The 20920-nt window shown below is 45.6% G+C and overlaps 1 protein-coding gene across 5 annotated transcripts in view; it reads right to left on the reverse strand.

Moving 5' to 3' along the window:
• The window catches only part of N4BP2 (NEDD4 binding protein 2), a 75473-nt gene extending 55716 nt beyond the window's left edge, over positions 1 to 19757 (reverse strand). For 3 of the 5 annotated variants that reach the window (XM_077815728.1, XM_077815724.1, XM_077815729.1), the window contains exons 1-2: positions 19515 to 19757; positions 9326 to 9478 (exon numbers count right to left, since the gene is read on the reverse strand). The gene's annotated coding sequence lies outside the window, so the exon portion shown is untranslated. Of the gene's footprint in view, positions 1 to 9325; positions 9479 to 13280; positions 13506 to 19514 lie in introns of those variants that run through there. The other 2 variants (XM_077815725.1, XM_077815726.1) reach the window with 2 other exon arrangements.
• Positions 19758 to 20920: the final 1163 nt, after the last annotated feature.

Genomic DNA, 20920 nt, shown 5'->3' on the forward strand with positions numbered 1-20920 from the left:
TTGAACTCACAACCTTGGGTTTAGCAGGCCAGTGCTCAAACCACTGAGCTATCCCTCCACCCATCAGCTGAGTTTGCAGCTCTAAGCAGAAGAGGAGAAGAGAATAAATATCCCTAACAAGAACGAACTGCATCTCTGTGCTGCTTGGAGTGAGGGGGGAAGGAGGGTAAAGTTTTCTAAGGGCTTGGCTACACTTACATTTTATAGCGCTCTAACTTGCTGGCTCAGGGGTGTGAAAAATCACCCCCGTGAGCGCAGCAAGTCAGAGCGCTTTAAAGCGCTAGCGTAAACAGGCTCCGAGCGCTGGGAGCCGTGCTCCCAGTCCTCGGAGCTAATCCCCTCATGGAGGTGGATTACCAGGAGCGCTGGGAGGGCTCTCTCCCAGCGCTCACGCGCGACCACACTCGCACTTCAAAGCGCTGCCACAGGAGCACTCCCGCGACAGCGCTTTGAAGTTTCCAGTGTAGCCATGCCCTTAGCATAAGCAAGCGATACCTAGCTGTTTAGCCTGGGTTAGCCCTAAAGGACATATAGAGCTTGCTTATTACAGAACTTTCTATTACCTTTTTATCCTTAAGATTGTAACTCATTTGTGTATATATGTTTACCTGCTTTAACTTTACAAATAACTCATTTCCCTTCTCAATAAATCTTTAGATAGTTTATTATAGGATTGGCTACAAGCATTGTCTTTGGTGTGAGATCTAAAGTGCAACTGACCTGGGGTAGGTAACTGGTCCTGAGAGTAATCTGAATATTGCTGTGATCCTTGGTGTAAGGGACCATCTATCATAAAGGTAGACTTAACTGTGTGGGAAAACAGATCAGAATACCCCAGGGAACTGTCTGTGACTCCATGTTAAGTCTATTATAGTACCTGAGGAGATTTCACTTGACTTCGAAGTATAGAAATCACAGCCAATTTGGGCTTGTGCCCTGGTTCCTAACAGTCTGCCCTAAGGTTGGTACTCATGTTCATGAGCCACTGCAAGACAGCGTGACACATTAATTCATCAAAAAGAGATTTAAATTATTCAGCAAATGAATATCTGGTGACTGTTTCTTTACAAAGGTTCAAGACGTGCACCTGAAAGTGAGTAACCCCTTTGTCCTATCAGTAGTATGCATTTGCCTCTTAATTTTAGACTCATGATTTATGCAGAATATAAATGATTTTGTGTTTAATAACAAAAGTGTAGTATGCTATAGACATGTGCAGGGCTCATATTTTCTGAGTATGTGTTTGATACTTGGCAATAGCCTTCACTCTGATATTTCTAGAAATTTCTACAGGAGACATCTGTCTCAAGAATTATAGTGAAAAATTGGTAGTATTTTGTGAGTGGATAAAGGTATGGGTATCAAAATATCTGCCTTACTCAGGGTATTGGTGGGCACACTGGAGATAGAAGGTACTTGAATTTTTCCCAAGTTTGATGAATGACGTCTTTTTCTAATTTCTTGATGGACTGAACATAAGTATCTGCCATCTGTCAAGAAACTGGAGAATGAGAAACAGGACACAGAGTCAATCCAGCTTTCTGACTTACCACATGTAGATGTAACACAATTTGCTGAGACCTTGACTGATGTTCAAGTTAGGATGCAGCCAAAACCTCTCCCTTTCACAGACATCCCCCATACCCTGCAACTTACTAAATTGTTTCATGCTAGCTACAATGTGTTATATAAATTACTCCCCAGAGACACTGGAATCTTTCAAATTTAGATCAAAATGATTCAAGACTGCAATGAAATTGATCAAAAAATCCACAGTTATCCAAACAACAGATGAAAGGACTTTAATTTGGTGAAAGACATTGAAGACAATTTTTTAATTTAATGCCAGCCCTAAAAAAAGGGACAGTTAAATTTTCAGTTGTGGGAAATTGGTTGGGGTGTGTGTGTGTGTGAGTGTGTGTGTGAGAATAATTATTTAATGACAACAGATGTGGAGAGTACAAAAGTTAAAGCTTTATAGCCATTAAAACACAAATTGTCAATATCATATGTTAACATATACGAAGTAAATTGCCTTAAATCAAACTCTAATAAGTTCTCAAGAAGTTTCTTATTTTGCCAGTCTGTAAATTTCAATTATCATTGGTAGAAATATTTTTTCAAAGATTTGTGAGTGTACGGTGAAATCAGCATGTATCAATAAAATCTAATCCTTCCAACCTTAACTATGAATCACAATGATAACTGGCATATTTATATTCCGGCCAAACTGATTTGATACATGGAGGGTCAAAACCTTCTGAGAATAAAGCTAATCGAGACTGATGCCAATTAAGGCCATCTACCCAAATTATTGGTGGTTAGGGAATAGCCTGTTTCTCTCCCTCCATTCTCCCCACAAAATGAAATTAACATGACCTCTCAGGATTAAACATACAACTCCTAACTCATTATATTTATGAATGTGAGTTTTTAGACAGCACAGCTGTTTAGGAACTGCTGTATAGGTGCCATTCTCAAATAAATGTTATGGTTCTATGCACCCCACCCACTCCCCGCCATCAGCTGGGATTTCCTTGATCGTAGATTTTGACATTGCACGCTACTGGACTCCTACCTCAGTGGCCAGCTGGGAAAATGGAGGAAGTACAGACCTCTTTGTCAGACATGGAAGTAACACATGGCCAGAGGTGAGCAGCCATTGCAGGCAAGCAAACCAAAAAAGCAAAGGTCAACAAGCCATTAGCCAAAAGCTAAGGCTTCTTCTTTCCTTCACTTTTTTAGGATGGTGGCTTACCTGATTCCTCCTCCTTTAAAATTCTTAGATGAATTCAGAATGAGATACTCCTCAAGTCTAATCCTACCCCTTTGGGTGATGTCAGGGGTCACATTTAAGTAAACAAAACAAAAACAAAAACCCCAACTCCCCATTCCAGTAATTTTGGGCTCCGAAATCCCACAGATCCAAAAATATATCTAGTCAGCAGGTCTATACATATTTTGACACTCTTCAGGTCATGGGTCAGTTTACAGACATTATCTCAACAAAACCTACAAAAGTCAAAGGTCAACATTATTTTTTTTAAATGCAAGGCTAATAAAATATTTGAAACAAAAAAATACAAAAATACCAATCAGACATTCTCTCAGCCATGTAGATAGAATAGTTCCTCTTCTACAGACATATGCTTATAATTTCCTCTTTCATATTGTGGTACTCAACAGTTTGACTTGCACACACAAAATCTGGCTGAAAGGTTAGACTAACTTGGTTGAGCAAGAAAGTCTTTTCCTTCTAAAAATCGCAACTGTGTCATTCAGTTTTTATACATAGGCCTATCTGCCTCCGAATCGGAAAGGAGTGGTGAGCGCTGCATTGCAGTGATTATTATAGCAACACCAGGGGAAGGAGACTTTGGAAAAGGGCAGATTGAGAAGCTGGCTGCAACTGCCTGAATCACAATCTGCTTCCTAAAAAGAAAAGGAGTACTTGTGGCACGTAGAGACTAACCAATTTATTTGAGCATAAGCTTTCGTGAGCTACAGCTCACTTCATCGGATGCATACTGTGGAAAGTGTAGAAGATCTTTTTATACACACAAAGCATGAAAAAATACCTCCCCACACCCCACTCTCCTTCTGGTAATAGCTTATCACTTCATCGGATGCATACTTTGGAAAGTGTAGAAGATCTTTTTATACACACAAAGCATGAAAAATTCCTCCCCCCACCCCACTCTCCTGCTTATCTATTACCAGCAGGAGAGTGGGGTGGACGGAGGTATTTTTTCATGCTTTGTGTGTATAAAAAGATCTTCTACACTTTCCACAATATGCATCCGATGAAGTGAGCTGTAGCTCACAAAAGCTTATGCTCAAATAAATTGGTTAGTCTCTAAGGTGCCACAAGTACTCCTTTTCTTTTTGCGAATACAGACTAACACGGCTGTTATTCTGAAATCTGCTTCCTAGCCTTCTCCAGGAACAGCATAACAACGTGCTGTCTCTTGTTTGGAGCTTTGGTAATGCTATGATTCAGGTCTCTAGTAATAATGACAGTAATGGCAAAAGCAAATAAAGGAGGCGGAAGAAAATTTTTGCCACTCCCACTATTTATTACACCTTTTTTAATTGGGGGGTATACAAACAGACTTGGATACCCTCCATTGAATATTTCAGGTTCTGCTTTGATCCAAACCACCGTTGTCACAGATCTAAATTATCTGTATACAAATACATTTTTTGTATGTTGATTGTGCTAATATAAGAAAAGTTAGCTCATTCTCTTTCCCTCTCATCTCAATTACTGCTATTTCTTTGTTAAAGTAGTATATAAAACTGAGGTTAAAACTGTTAAATCCATACTGATATGCCCTATATAAAAGAATAACAATGAAAAAGGACTACTACTCTTCTTTTCTCTTCACACCGCATATTAAGTTACTTTACAGCTTTTTTTTTTTTAAATGATACTGATTTTGAAAATTTAAAAGAAATACCACAAAATATTTAGGAAGCATTGCTACCGAGACAGCTCCACCACTTGCTCCCCAGAACATCAGATGCTGCCTAAAAATTATTTAATTTAACCAATTTCATTTTGCAAGTGATGTATTCTTTAAAAAACAAGGGGGATGCATGCTTTTTAGGTTCTGTAGGCCAAGCTTATTGCACACACCAGGAGCTCCTTGCAGTCCTCCATTTCACCCTACAAGCACTCTGTGTGCCAGCCTCCAATCCATCTCTATGTCAGGGACTCCTAGCAACGCTCCCCAATCTCCTGACAGGGATTGTATGTGCAGCCCCATGCCCCAGCAGGGTGCCCCATTCTCCCCACTATCCCAGCAGCTCTGTTCCTTTCCCTTCCCCTCTCACCCCAATCAGGGCCCCCCATTCTTCTCACCATGCCAAGGGTTCTGTTGGTCTCTTCTCCCTTCCAATCCCCAAAGTACCTTTCTTTCCCCCAGACTGGAAGAGAGGGGTGGATGACTGGTGACCTTTCTGCCTCACTGGAGCAGACTTTGAGGAAGCAGGTGTGACATTCCCCAGGGTACAATCTGGACCACTGAACTGCTGTGTCCTCTCAGTTCTCCAACCTGGGGTGCTTCTTACAGTGCTCCACTCTGGGAACAACCACTCCTGGTCTACTCACACACAGTCTCTAGCATGTAACAGAATGAGTGCTATAACCAGCCGCTCATGAATTACACCACAGGAGAACACCAGCAAACTCTCCAACCCAGACTTTCCCCCAGAAATAGGCATCTTGTACTGCCCAGCACCCTACTAGACCACGCAAGCTCATATAAAGTCCATCATTTCATCAATGGAAATTACCCGCACAAGCCTTGTAGTTTCCCACACACTTTAATCCAAACACACTGGTTACATAAAACAATAAAATAAGTTTATTAACTACACAAAGAAAGATTTTAAGTGACTAAGGGTATGTCTACACTTACAAGTTTTGCGCCAAAAGTTATAGCACTTTTATTAAAGAACTTTAATTAAAAGCGCTGTTGTGTGTCCACACTAGCTCCTTGTATCGCTGGGACACACTCACACTAGCAGCTCTTGCCACGACCAAGAGAGAAGTGAACTGTTGTAGCTATCCCACTATGCAACTGGCCACAGGGTGCTTTGGGAAGGGTTTGCAATGCCTCATGGGGCGGGTACAGCATCACATGATGCAGATTTCTCAATCCCATTGCCAGTTGCTTTTCTACTGAAGTGTGGAGGGGAGTGTGTGAGACAGGGAGCCTGTGTATGGAGGGGGAGGGGGGAAACAGACAGTGTGTGTTGGGGGAGAATGCGTCGGCATGCTGTCTCGTGAATTCAGATAGCCGCAGGAATTCCCGAGACGAGGTCCTCAGGAGAACCAGTCCTGAGACGAGGAAGGCGGAGACCCCGACCTCATCTCCCGCCTTCCTCTCTGGCTCTGCACAGCACAGAGTCTCTCTCGCTGTCATACACACATATCCACCCCTGCCTGCCTGCCTCTGTTCGTATTGTGGATGACAGCAGGGGCATTCCACATTAACAATTTGCTTTGTGTCCCGGAGCGGAGCAGAGCAGCACAACATGCCAGCTGTCAGAACAGAGCTTTGAAAGGGGAGGGGTGCATGCCTGCAGAGTTGCTGAGTTCAAAACAACGAGCAGAGTGGTCGCTCCAGGCATTGTGGGACACTTCTGGATGAGACCAATTACAGCGATAAAAGCAATCAAGGCATTCACACGGGCAGCCTCAGCGCAAAAAGCCTTATCAGTTTTGTTGCGGTGGTTTTATTACAGCGCTGCAACTGAGGAGTTTTGGTGCAAAAAGTGGCTTGTCAGTGTGGACACCCCTGCTGTTTCATCACCAAAAGCTGACTTTCAGCAAAAAAAACTTGCCAGTGTACACCAAGCCTAAAAGTAATGAGGTTACAAAGGAAATAAAAGGTAAAACACAGCTACCATCTAAGGGTATGTCTTCACTAGCAATGTTAAAGGGTTGCTGCGGCAGCACTGTAATGTTGCTGGGTAGTTGTGGCACCAGTGCTAGGAGAGAGCTCTCCCAGCATGATAAAAAAAAACAAACCCACCTCCACGAAGGAAGTAGCCCCCAGCGCTGGGTGCACTGCCTACTTGACAGTGCTGAAACTTGCAGCGCTCTGGGTGTGAGGAGGGTTCACACCCCTGAGTGAGAAAGTTGCAGCACTGTAAAGTTGCAATGTAGACAGGCCTAATTTAGCAAGCTAAGTGAATTAAAAGCAAAGGTTTTTCTCACCACATGCTTTTTCGCAATCTTTTACTGGCTGAACGCCTCTTCAGACAGGACTCCCCCTCTCCCGTACTTCAGGAGTTGTTGACACCATGAACAGAAAGAAAGGGAGGTGTGCCCAAGGCATTGTCCTCTCCTATAATCCAATCTTTTGTGCTAGAAGCATCTCCAGCTGTTTCACAAAACCTGTTTCCAGCTGAGCCATGAGTGACAGAAAATCTATTTGGAGGGAACTTTAAACTGTTCCTTTGTTCAAGATGTAGATTTTCTCACTCACACCCTTTCTCCTGCTAAAGAATGGCCATTTAACCAGTTGATCTCCCTGAAACCTGGCTGGGGTGTTGGCTAGCCTTTCTGTCTCTGACTAATTGGTCTGTGGGCACACCCCAAAATTACAACATACTTCAGTAACATCATGCAATAAAATCTGACAACATTACACACAGTGTTGCCACACATATTTTAAAAAGACAATAATATTCACCAGATTATGAGTTTTCAAATGACACCTCACAAGGCATACTTTGTACAAAACTTATTATAATCCTGTAAAAGAATAAATATAGGGGTACAGACTGTCACAACAGGACATTAGGAAAGACGAAGGAAGGAAAGAATGAAGCCTTCTCTTGCCTCTCCGGTTGGCTATGCCCTGATGGCTGAGTATTCTAACCACAGCTCCCAGGACCGAAAGCAATTATTTCTCATTTGCCATTCAGGTGTCAGCATATTACACTCCACTGGGAGGATGAGCAGGTGTGTTGTTATGCTGCCAATGTTAATTGATCGCATTAACAGAGGACAGTGGCTCAGTGTGTCTCCTTTTTCTCCTCTTTCAATGTTCCAATTGTCCCCCAAATCAATAAAAGTTCTGGCTACTGACGGTTAGAGCCTTCTCAACCCAGTGAAAACAAGCGAATGAGTGAGGGTGAGGGAGAGTGAGCAAGGGAGAGTGAGCAAGGGAGGGAGTGAGTGGGGTGGAGCCTCAGAAAAGGGGCAGGGCAAGGGTGTTCAGTTTTGTGCAATTAGAAAGTTGCAATCTTTAATTCACAGGGGGCACTGCATCAAGGGGGGAATGCAAGTAGAGGTAATTTTTCAAAGCCATTAGTTGTCTTAGTACTTAGTCATGTCAGGTAAGTTTTTGAGCTTTGCATGAGATTAATGAGTAGAAGTGGTCCCAAATTTGGTTTTATGTTTCATACAAAAAAGTGGACCAACAGTTGTCAATAAACCCACCCAAAACAAGCGTGATTGGTCAAAAAAAAACCAACCCCCCAAGAATAATTGGCGGTGGGAATTTGCATCTAAACAATTGGTAGGTATTGAGCAAACAAATACTGTGGGGCACAGAACAGTCCAAGAAAAAAACAAAAAGACAGACCTTAAGACAAGTGGGGAAAAAACACTTACATGTTTTTATCGTGGAGGCCTCCAGCTCATGTATAACCCTTAAAACGGCCTAGCTTTTATCATACAATCTTGGGTGATCTGACTGCTATGTTAATTTTAAATTGCTCAGAGAAATTTGAGAGAGGATATTTAAGTAACTAGATTTAAAAGAATCAATATTTCTATTTGACATTCTATTTTTCAAACCTCAAAACATTTCAGTGTTCCTTTTTTGTTGTTGTTGTGAAAGACTATAGAGTCTCTACAGACTGAGAAAAAGTCCAGAGTTTGGTCAAGAGGTCAGAGGCCTAGCAAATAGGGATTAGCTAAGAGAAAGCAGAATAACCAAAGATAACCTTGCTTTTGCTAAGATATGCCTGGTCAGCAAAACGCCAGATGTTGGCGGCAATAATTGCGTCTTATTCAAAGTTGCAAATAGATCAAAGAAGCCCTGTTTCTGTTGTGTTAGTTTCTTCTGTAGGGAGATGTTCTTCCCACACAACCAACCTTGAGTTTATGAAAGGTTCAAGCATGCCAGTATAATATATGACCTCCTCCCACCTCCCTTTCCCAGGGACCAATGCCTGCCTTAAAACATAAATAAGCAACTTGAAAGACAATCTTTATTGCCATATACTTTCACTGTTTCTTTGCTTTTACCCCTAGATATGTATCTGTTGGACAACCAAAGGAGCTACTTCATTCCTATGGACCCCAAATCAGAATTCAACGTATATTTTATACTAATACATTTAATAAAGTACTAATTAAATGCTAAATGTTAATTTGTCAACTTGAGACCATGGGCGGAGACATTATGTAACATTTTGACCATTGGCTACTGTGCTATCATGTCTTGCAGCTAAACCTATCCGGGGGTGTGGGAATGCCTATCCAGCCACTTTCCCCATCCATGGGAAATCCATATATTCCATTGTAATCAATTGATTGACAGTGTCTCTGAGCCTAATAAGCAAGGTGACACTCCGTCAGCGCTGTACGTAATAAACTCCTTGAACTCTACACGGTGTGGATTTATGTCCTTCAAAGTAAAATAATAATTCTAAAGGAACTTACCTTTTGAGCTTTGTTGACTATACCATATTAGCAAAAAGAAAAGGAGTACTTGTGGCACCTTAGAGACTAACAAACTTATTTGAGCATAAGCTTTCGTGAGCTACAGCTCACTTCATCGGATGCATCGTATTAGGTTACCTAGCAGTGAGTCCCTTCACATCTTGCAGAAACCAGCACCGATGTTTACATTCATCAAAGAGTTTGTAGATATCTGGTATGCTGCTTTCTTGTTGTCAGGAAACCATATTGTTGAACGTACGAATCAGGCATCAGTTGGTGCGGGTGCACTTTCTTTATAAAAAGAAATCATCAAATACGAAATAAAATATCGTACATAATTTTTAAACAACCTAATAACATGGAGCAAATTTAAAGTCCGGATAATATAATTTATTTTACAGCCACATATTCTAACATTTAATGACAATTACCCTGGCACATGTGCAATGAGCTCAGTCAGATTTAACTCACTTTTCTAAAGGACAAAGATATCCTTAGTCGAAATCAAAGTTCTCTAGTTACTAATTTAGAAAAAACTGAATTGCATCAGACATAGCCATAACTCACCAACCATAACTGGAAAAACAGAATAGAGTTCAAACTAGAAATACATTTTTTCATTTGGTTCTTATGTCCTCATAGTAGTTCTTATGCTGTCATGAAAGAATTCTCCACTACACCTGAGACAGTCAGGAAAAGATTCAGCTCACGATGTGGGGAGTTAAGCACACAGGAAAACTGTGGCACACAGGAAAACTGTGGCACACAGAAATCAGAATACATCCCTTGCAGCCAGAGCGATCAAGCTTTTTTAGGCTTTGTCTAGATGAGGAAAATAGTGCTTTTTTCAGGCAAGTTAGCTCAACAGCCCTAATATGTCTACATTAGTGTTAAGTGAGGTTTTCAATTGAGTTAAATTAGCTCAATATAGCTAACTTAACTCACTGAAAACCCCATTTAACACTAATAGAGACATTTTGGCCTAATGCTAAAATTGGACCTCCTAGACTGAGCTAAAGGTGTTAAATCATGTTTACACTGGTGCTATATGGCGTTTTCAATCTTGTTAAATTAGTGGACCACAACTATGGACTAAAGCACATTGTGGAAGTTTAAACATTCTTCCACAACCACTGTTATGGTTGGTTGGTTCAAAAAGGAGGACTGACGCCCCAATTTCCTAAAGACACTTCATGGAACTCTTAAGAAGATTGTCTACACATCTGCACCAAAGTATGTTGGAATTTTTTTTAAGCATAAGGAGAACTTTGATCAAAACACAGAGCATATTTTACAGAACACCGTCCTTAACAAAGAGGAAATAATTTACAAAAGTGATGAACGACTTGACAGATTACAAGCTCCTGACATTACCATCCCAATCTTATTGAAAACGTAGTTTCAAAGTAGCATCTGGAAGATTTCTGAAATATTTCTACTATTTTAGCCAACAAGATTCATCCCAAATATAAAAATCATAGGTTGTGTCCAGAACAGGATGAAGAGGTTGGAGTATGGCTTATGGACAAAATCCCGAGTTTTTTTCTTTTAGCACTTAAATTTGATGATCCCACTTTCTAACCCAAATATATGTTTGTGAAACGAACTGTCACAGATGCTTCACTGTGGTAGAAAATAAAGTAAAATCACTGAAGACTAGTGACCTTAAAAGACCTTAACATCCTGGTGCAGCCAGCTCAGTCAACCATGTTTTACAATTTGTTTTGTCAAAACTTTCTAATAGGGTAAGTGCTAAACAAGCAAGTAAGGGCTTGTCTACACATACAGTTATTCAGCAACAACTATTCCAGAATAACTCCATGTGTTGACACTCTTATTCCAGAAAAAGAGTGCCTTGGTTCCTATTTAAATTAATGCATTTTGAAAGCGGGTTAAATTAACAGGAACAAGGCACTCTTATTCTGGAATAGGACTGTCCACAGATAGGGCTTATCTACATGGAACTTTTAGTGCACTGTAGCAGGGTCCACATGGTGACTTAGTGCATGGCTACACTTGCAGATGTAGAGTGCTTTGAGTTAAACCAGCCTTCGGAGAGTACAGTAAGGAAAGCGCTGCAGTCTGTCCACAATGACAGCTGCAAGCACACTGGCGTGGCCACATTTGCAGCACTTGCAGCGGCATTGGGAGCGGTGCATTATGGGCAGCTATCCCACAGAGCACTTCTTCCCATTCTGGCGCTGTGGCTTGTGGGAAGGGGGCAGAGGGTGCGGGCATTCTGGGTCCTGTCCCAACGCCCAGTAATGCATCGGTTCGCATCCCAGCAACCCCTCTGCTTCCGTGCACATTTGGCACCATCTTTCAAGGTTTTCTGTGCTGTGCGCTCTGTCTTCCCTTTTGGTCTGTGGGAATGGAGCCCGAACTGCTGAGAAATATGCTGACAAGTCTCGCCAGCACGTCACATTTGGCGGTCGAGTTACTCCTCAAGATCCAAACTGACAGTGAGGACTCTGACGATATCCACTAAGGTAATGCATACGACAAAAGATTGCTTGTGGCATTCACAGACATGCTCACCACTGTGGAACGCCGCTTTTGGGCTTGGCAAACAAGCACTGAGTGGTGGGATCACATGGTCATGCAAGTCTGCGATGATGAGCAGTGGCTGCAGAACTTTTGGATGAGAAAAGCCACTTTCATGAGACTGTGTGAGGAGCTCGCCCCCACCCTGTGGCGCAAGGACACGAGATTGAGAGCTGCCCTGACAGCGGAGAAGCGGGTGGCTATTGCAGTCTGGAAGCTGGCAACTCCAGACAGCTACCGATCGGTTGTTAACCAGTTTGGAGTAGGGAAGTCGACCGTTGGAATCGTGTTGATGCAAGTTTGCAGGGCCATTAATCCTATCCTGCCCAGAAGAACCGTGACTCTGGGTAATGTTCATGACATTGTGGCTGGCTTTGCACAAATGGGTTTTCCTAACTGCGGAGGGGCAACAGATGGCACACATATTCCAATTCTGGCACCAGCCCACCTAGCCTCTGAGTACATTAATCAGAAGGGGTATTTCTCTATGGTTCTCCAGGAGCTTGTGGATCACCGTGGGCGTTTCATTAACATTAACACAGGCTGGCCTGGAAAGGTACATGACACACGCATCTTTCGGAACACTGGCCTGTTCAGGAAGCTGCAAGCTGTGACTTTTTTCCCAGACCAGAAGATCACTGTAGGGGAAGTCGAAATGCCCATTGTGATTCTTGGAGACCCCGCTTATCCTTTAATGCCGTGGCTCATGAAACCCTACACAGGGAGCCTTGACAGCAGCAAGGAGTGGTTCAACAACAGGCTGAGCCGGTGCAGAATGACTGTGGAGTGTGCTTTTGGCCGTTTAAAGGGCCGCTAACGTTCTCTGTATGGGAAGCTGGACCTGGCCGATGACAGCATCCCCAAGGTTATATCCGCATGCTGTACCCTCCATAACATTTGTGAAGGGAAGCGTGAAAGCTTCACTCAGGCATGGATCTTGGAGGTTCAACACCTGGAGGCTGAATTTGAACAGCCAGAGAGAGAGCTATCAGAGGAGCTCAGCGCGGGGCTACAACGATTAGGGATGCCTTGAGGGAGCAATCTGAGGCTGAAAGCCAGCAGTAACGTCTGGTTCCCTGCACAGGAGTGAAGTGCAGTGGTTCCACTGTTAGTAGGAATCTGTGTTGCTACGCTGACTTGCAGTGCCTGTCGCTTTCCTGGGCTAAGGTATCTTTTACTTTATGCAATAATAAAGAATGTTTTCAAAGCCAAAAAAAGGGAGGGTCTTCTATTACAATGCAGCTTCCGCCCTCGCCCATATGCAGCTTGCCTATGTGCAGCAATGGTCCCTCCACCCCTCCTGGCACAGTGGCACGGACACGTTAGCCTGACTGGGACAAGGACCACTGTGGCTCTCCTGAGAAACCTGAGCAAGCGCATTGCCCAAGTTCTGGATGAGACCTTTGAAGAGATCACTGAGGCCGACTACCACAATGTGAGAGAGCACATCAACACCCTATTCCGCATCTAGGCATGCATGCAGCCCTAACCCTCCTCGCCCCAAGAGCCCGCACTGAACAATTTCCTTTCCAAAATAAAAGCCACTTACCGGGCACCTCCTCTGGTGTTTATCCTTCCCCAAGCACTGGCCGCCGCGACAGGCTACCTTCCTCCTGGCTTGAGAAAAGCTCTTGGCTGTATGCATCTAGGGATTCCAGGGTGTCTTCCTCCGCCTTAGCACCCTCGCTCCCGTTTTGCTCCTCCTCCTCCTGCCTTGTTGAACTGGGCTTTGAAATGTCCATGGTGGTACTCTGAGTAGAGGTGGGGTTGCCCGCAAGTATTACATCCAGCTCTTTGTAGAAACAGCAGGTTGCAAGGGCAACACCGGAGTGGCTGTTTGCCTCGCAGGCTTTGCGGTAGGCATTCCACAGCTCCTTCACTTTAACCCTGCACTGCAGTGCGTCCCAGTCATGGCCTCTTTCCATCATGTCCCTTGATATCTGCCCGAAGGTATCGTAATTCCTATAGCTGGAGTGCAGCTGGGACTGGTCAGCTTCCTCCCCCCAAACACTGATGAGGTCCAGCACCTCGCCATTGCTCCATACTGGGGCTCGCCTGGCGTGTGGAGGCCTGGTCACCTGGAAATATTTGCTGAGAGCACTCCACGCCTGGCTGAGCAAACAGGAAGGGATTTTTCAAAATTCCCAGAGAATTTAAATGGCGGGTCTGACGGTTGGTCACCTGAGGGCAGGGCAGTAGAGTTCAAACTGATGATCAGAGAGGCTAGAACAGGCATTGTGGGACACTTCTGGAGGCCGATCAGAGCGCATTAACAGACCAGGCTGTCCACACTGGTGCCGCAGCGCTCCAGAGGTGGTCCATCAAACGTTATTCCACTCACCGAGGTGGAGTACCAGGAGTGCTCTAGCCGCGGAGTCAGAGAGCTCTACGTGCCTTGCCAGTGTGGACGGGTCGTGAGTTAGAGCACACTGGGCTGCTTTAATGTGTTCTAACTCACAAGTGTAGCCATGTCCTTAAGTGCACAGCAGACTAGTGTATTTTACATTCACACCCCAGCATGATGCATGCTAAGGCTTGCTCTAACTTAGAAGTTAGGTTGTCAAAGCTATGTCAGTCAGAGGTGTGAAAAACACACAACCTTGACTGACACAGCTATGCTGATCTAACCCCCAGTGCAGACACAGCTTTGTCGACAGAAGAATGCTTCTGTCTATATAGCTACTGTCATTCAGGGAGGTGGTATTAATTAGGGTGACAAGATTGCAAGCGTAAAATATGAGGACACATGGGGGACGGGGAGGGGCCAGTCACAAGTGCACAGCCCCGACCAGAGCAATGAGGGAGAGGGGCACACAGCCCTAGGAAGCTGTGAGGGGGCATACAGTCCCTGCTGCAGCCCCTGCCACAATCCGAAGGGCAGGGGCACAGGACCCTGGCTCCAGCCCTGGCTGAAGCCACGGGGCAGGGGTGCATGATCCCAGTTCCAGCCTGGGTCGCGCTGCTGGCTCAGCCCAGCTGCCAGTTACCTCACCTCTCAGCAGGGCCAGTGAGTGCAGCCAGGGGAGTCGGCAGAGCATGTGGGAGTGAGTGTCTGGGAGGTTTCTGAGGGACTGCTGGGCTGTGAGGGGGTGGAGGGTGCTGGGCTTTGGGGGAGGTTTGTGTGCTTTGGGGTGCTAGGCACTGGGAGGCCTGTTGGGGGGGCACTGGGGGAGTTGTGTGTGTCAGGGCGCTGGGCAGTGGGGGTCTGTGCGGGGCACTGTTGTGGTGGTGGGATTATGGGGAACGGCACTGGTGGTGGGGGAGGGGGAGATCTGTATGTATTGGGGAACTAGGGAGTGGGGGGTTCTGTATGGGTTGCTGGGCAGTTGTGGTGGGGCTGTGGGGGGCTGGACGCTGGGCAGGGGTGGTGATGTGCAGGGCACTGTGCATTTGTGGTGGGAGGGTTTGGGGGGAGCTGGGCATAGCTGGCCCAGGGGGCGCTGGGTCGGGAAGCTGTGTGGCACAGCATGGGCCCACCCCCAACAGGAAGGGGCATGCTGGCAGCACAGGGCCAGGTGGACCAATGTGCATCTGGCCATACCATGCATGCCCCATTGCACCAGCCAGCCTCTCTGCCCACCTTCTCACTTGAGGACTGGGGCAGGGACGGGGTCCAGGTGGCAGAAGCGGACAGCAGGTCCCTCTAGTTCCTAGGCTCAGGAGCAGCCATGGGGCTCTGTGTGTTTCTCGTGTCCGCAGGCCCTGCCCCCACAGCTTCCCGGGAGCTGCACAGAGCCAGGTAGGGAGTCAGCCAGCTAGGGTGACCAGTCCAGCCCCATGGCAAACGGCATCCCGACCATACATAGGTCGGGATGTGGGACAAACACCTAACTATCGGGACAGTCCCACTATTATCACGACATCTAGTCACCTTAGTATTAATACACTGAAGGAAATACCCTTTTCAGTCAGTGTAGGCAGATCTACACTATAGAGTTATGCCAACACAGCTACACCAACATAGTTAGGCTGATCTATAGTCTCCGTAATGTAGATGTACCCCAAGACTCAATACAGACAAGCCCATGGAGTTTTTCAGGCCTGGCCTACACTAAAGTTAGGTTGACGCAGCTATAGAGCTCAGGTGTGTGAAAATTCCACATTCCTGAATGGCACAGTTCAACTGATCTACCCCGGCCCCCATGTAAACAGCAGTAGGTCAAAGGACGAATTCTTCCATTGACCTAGCTACGGCCTCTTGTGGAAGTGGATTACCTACACCAACAGGAGAACCCCTCCCATCACTGTGGGTAGCATCTACAGTGAAGTGTTACAGCAGTGGTGTAGCGTTTCAAGTGCAGATAAGCCATCAGGAATAACACTTCCATGTGTAGTTAAGCCCTATGGCCTGGTCTACGTCAGCACTTCCGCAGTTTCAGGAGAATTAACTAACATAGTGCTGAAGACTTCTCTATAGTAGGACTTCAACCATAGAGAATTCTTTCAAACACTTCCCCAGTGTAGACAAGACTCAGAGCTAACTATTTAGCAGCTTTCACTAGCACTAAATTCCCACATAAAAGTAATCCTCTTGGACTGTATTTTTAAACAGGTTAATTCCATTCACAGATGTTCCTTTAAGCGGGTCCCTTTTCATCAAATATATTTTGATTTGGTATAGAGGATATATCAACTCATGAAAACTAAGGTGAACTGAAGCCAAGGGCAGAGGGCCAGGAAAATAAGGCCCAATTGCAAGACAATTACAAATGCCACAAAACCCTATTAATATATTACCATTATCCAGTGTTTCAGTTACAACATGGTTCTATTTTGTAACACAGTTAACATCCCACCTACAGTACAAAACAGAACTGTGTTGTAACTGGGTCCCTGACAGTTTAAAATGTGGTGTTGATGGGCCCTAAAGCCTTGCCTACATTTGTATTTTTGTTAAAATCTTCCACCAATGCAGTTGCAACACTAGTGTAGACTGGCCACCAGCCTACATTACTGCTTCCATTATTGCGCCCATTGGTTATAATGCACCACTACTACTGCCACGATGAGAAAGTTTTATCAAAAATGAAAGTGTTGACGAGGCCAGCAAACAAAAAAAAACCTGGGAAAATAAATACATTCTGTGAGGGAAGAACATAGAAAGAAGGGGGAAAGACCATAAAGAATACTGTAAGTGTTTTTAAGAAGTTCTTTGCTCCTAGCTGAGTTTGTTTCTCAGGTGTGGAAAAAATTCACATCCCTGAATGATGTAGGTATGCCAACCTAACCCCCAGTGTAGATGTGGCTAAGGATGTAAAAGAGTAAACTGATTGTAGGGATGTAAAATAGTAAACAGCTAAACGCTTAACCGGTAAGCATTAGTTTTACCAGTTTACCAGTTTAACCGTTAATCCCCAGCCCCGGGCCGGCAGGAGCAGCTCCCCAGCCAGCCAACCAACCCAAGCATCAGCCCCAGCCCCTCTCCCTTTAATGGGTTAATCAGTTAAATGATATCATTTCAATCATTTAACTGATTAATTTTTTAAACAATATTTACATCCCTAGTTGAGGGAAGAAAGCTTCCACTGACCAAGCTACTGCTATTCAGGGAGGTGTATTCCCTACAGAGACAGAAAAACCCCTTCCATCTGTGTAGGAAACATCTACACTATGACACTACACTAGCACAGCTACAGCCAGTAGTGTAGACAAACCCTCAGACTGTCATGTTAAATAATGCTTTTATTTAAACAGCCCTCTTGAAATTAACATGTCAGTGAGATGAAATATATGCAGAAGGAACCAACTGACTTCTTCGCAACTGCTATTTTGTTTAACTGGAGGCTAACTCCCAGTAGGATTTGTATTTAGGTTTTTGTTTTATTTTTAGCAGAGTTGCCACCCCTGACTTCAGCAAATGGGGCACAAGTCAACCACAAGTCTTAATGAGCATGCTGAAAAATATATCACAGAGGAGGAACTGTAAATGTTTAAAAACTTAGCACTCAGGTTGTTTACATTAGTTAGAACAAGTTTAAAGTTGTTTAAAGGAAGGGGTCAAGGGAAAAATATGAAGAGTATTGAAAACAAGAGTGCAATATTCCTGTCCAATATTTTAAATCACATCTCTACCAACATCAGCCATGTTACAGCACGTGATTACACTCTGGTTATTCCCATAACCAACGTCTAAAGTATAGATTAAAATTATGTTTAAAATTGACAAAACATAAAAATCACATTGTAAACAATCACGAGACTATTAAAAAACAAAAATGTCTAAAAATACTAATTTATTTTAAAGTAAATTGCATCATTCTGTGCATTGTTAGTTTCGCTTTAAGGTTCTCACGCATTCACTTTTTGAATTGAGAACACGGCAAACAGCTATTTCTTATACTCCGTAAAATTTAAAAACAAATTAATTAAACATTTCCACGTGTGCAGAATCTTTTACAAAAATCTATATTTTGGGGTGAATTTGAGTAGATCTGAATCTTGCTATAGCCAAACTAAGTGTTTGGAGATGAGCTGTAATACACTATCCTGACATGGCTGCTGTTATAGTGTGAGGTAACTTAGAGTATGTAAGTTTGGAGGAACAATAGCATCTACACATACTTCTAGATTAGCAAGAAGAGAGTGAATCTTGTCAGGAATTTTGGTATTACAAGTGGCTTCCATACTTGTAATATACCACATGACCACACATCAAAGTGATTCGAAGGGCACAAAAGTACTGCCAGCATTATTGTAATATCTAGATTTGCTTGAAAGTTCACAAATGGAATCCTATCACTTGCCAGTGTTATTTGATTTCTGGTTTGCCTAACCACAAAGGAAGTGAGTGTAGAAAGGTAAACAGGAAGGCCATTTTTGCAATGAAAGATTATGGCCTTCTTGCACTGATTTCATTACATTAGAGTGGGACGCATATGTCCACACTGCCCCTAAATCAATTTAACTCCCATGGATACAGTTACAGTTTTGAACTAGAGTAACTTTTACTGAATTAAGACAAAAGAGCCTTTGATGGGAAATCATTCATGCGTGGCAGCAAGGCAGTTACTAACTAGTTAAGGAGGGTCCTACTCTTTGTGCAGCTTTCCTGTGTGTACAGCCAAGAACTTGTATCCTGCATAGGGTCCTTCTGCACCACTACAGTGCTAGCTTCAACTAAAAGCGCAGGTGGTGCAGTTGCTCTGCTACAAGTTGTTTTATTCCAGAATAATCACTCTGCTTTGGAAATGCCCTAAAACTTCCACGACAGTGCTCGGAGAGAGCTAGTCCAGTCAATTTCCCAGTGTAGTCAAGCCCTAAGTCAATTAGCCTGCAAAGTCCTGCCAACGCAGCCCCGCCACGCTTCCACCACTCCGCTCAGCATTTCCCATACTGGCTCGAAAAGATGGGAAATCTCCCACCACACAGGAAGCGCTGCCTGGGCGATACCCCCAGCTGCAGGCGGCTCATCTCCCAGCAGGCTGGTGAGTCCACAGGGGTGATGTGCAGGGGCCAGAGGAGAACCCCCGGGGCAGCCTTGTGTTGGAAGGCGGAGGACATAGGACGGGTCGAGGGCAGCTCCCAGTGCCCCTATGGCCGGGGGATGAGGCGGGGCGGCCGGCAGCGGTGGGAGGGGACGGGGGCCGCGACGCACTGGCCAGTGCGGGTGGGACAAGGCCTCGCTCTGCAGCAGAGCCCGGATCGGCCGGCCCCGGAAGCCAGGCAGCTCGCCCCTGTTGGGAGCAAGAGGAACAACCACCCGCAGGCTCCTCCCCGGCAGCCGCGGCCCCCTCACCCAACCCGCGCCGCGCTCCCTGCAGCGACCCCCCGGGGCCGCCCTTACCTCACACAGCTCCGGGCGCGTCGCGGTGCGCCCGCCCACCTCCCGGGTTTTCCAATAGGTGCCCGGGCAGAGGAGGCTGCTCGGCGGCGGCAGGAGCGGGGGTGAGAGGGCCCCGGCTCAGGCGGAGCGTGCGCCGCGCCGCGGGGACACAGTGCCGCTCTCCGCCCGGCCGGGGAAGAACAGCCCAGGAGGAGGCTCCGCGCTACTCTTCTCCCCCGCCCCCCGGGGCTTGGCCTAGCAGCGCCGCCCGCCAGGAAACCCCCCGCCCCAGCCTGGCGCTGGCGGCAGAACCCGCGCCCCGCTCGTCTGCGGAGAGGAAGCCACAGGGTCGCCAACTTTCTGACTGAAGAAAAGGAGGACTTGTGGCACCTTAGAGACTAACCAATTTATTTGAGCATGAGCTTTCGTGAGCTACAGCTCACTTCATCTGACTGAAGAAAACCCAACACCTTTGCCCCAGCCTTGCCCCGCTCACTCCACCTTCCCCCTCCCTCTGTCGCTCGCTGTCCGCCACCCTGGCTCACTGGCTCATTTTCACCCGCCTGGGGAGGGTTCTTTTTCCACTGGGGGGTGTTGGTTGAAAACTGGACACCTGGCAACTACGGGGTTCAGTCGTAGCGCAGGGGGAACCCGGGCAAGCGGCGGTACCTGCCACAGACAGGCAGGATCCAGGCTGGAGCCTTTGTATGTGGGGACGTGGGAGTACTGGCCGCGGGATGGACGAGCCCAGCCCCTTCCCAGCCAGGCTCTGACTGTCTGAGCCTCACTGTCATTCGCTTAGTCTCCCCCTGCCAGCCGCACAGAGTCCAGACCCCAGCGTGGTGGAGCTTTGCAGTTGTCTGGCCTTTTCCGGGTTGTAGTGAGACTGGAGGGAAGTGTCCTGACTCAAAAGACCCTTCTGCAACATGAACAGAATGAGGCAGAAGGAAACACCATGATCGCTGATCTGGGGGTCCCAGACTTGGGCTTTAGAATCATAAGAGTCTGTGGTTCTGTGTCTCCCTGATTGTTCTGTAGCACTTATTTAGGAGGGGGGTGGGAACGGTAACACATTACAGTATGCATAAACAACAGGATTTGTGCTGGAAATGGCCCACCTGGATTATCATGCACATTGTAAGGAGAGTGATCACTTTAGATAAGCTATTACCAAGAGGAGAGTGGGTTTGTTTTGGGGTAGGGGGGGGAAGGAAACCTGGATTTGTGCTGGAAGTGGCCCACCTTGATTATCATACACATTGTAAAGAGAGTGATTACTTTAGATAAACTATTACCAGCAGGAGAGTAGGGTGGGGGAGAGAAAACTTTTTGTAGTGATAAACACCCATTTTTTCATGGTTTGTGTGTATAAAAACATCTTCTGTATTTTCCACAGTATGCATCCGATGAAGTGAGCTGTCGCTCAT

The sequence above is a fragment of the Eretmochelys imbricata genome, chromosome 4 (assembly GCF_965152235.1).
Source record: "Eretmochelys imbricata isolate rEreImb1 chromosome 4, rEreImb1.hap1, whole genome shotgun sequence".
In the NCBI taxonomy this organism is placed as follows: domain Eukaryota; kingdom Metazoa; phylum Chordata; order Testudines; family Cheloniidae; genus Eretmochelys; species Eretmochelys imbricata.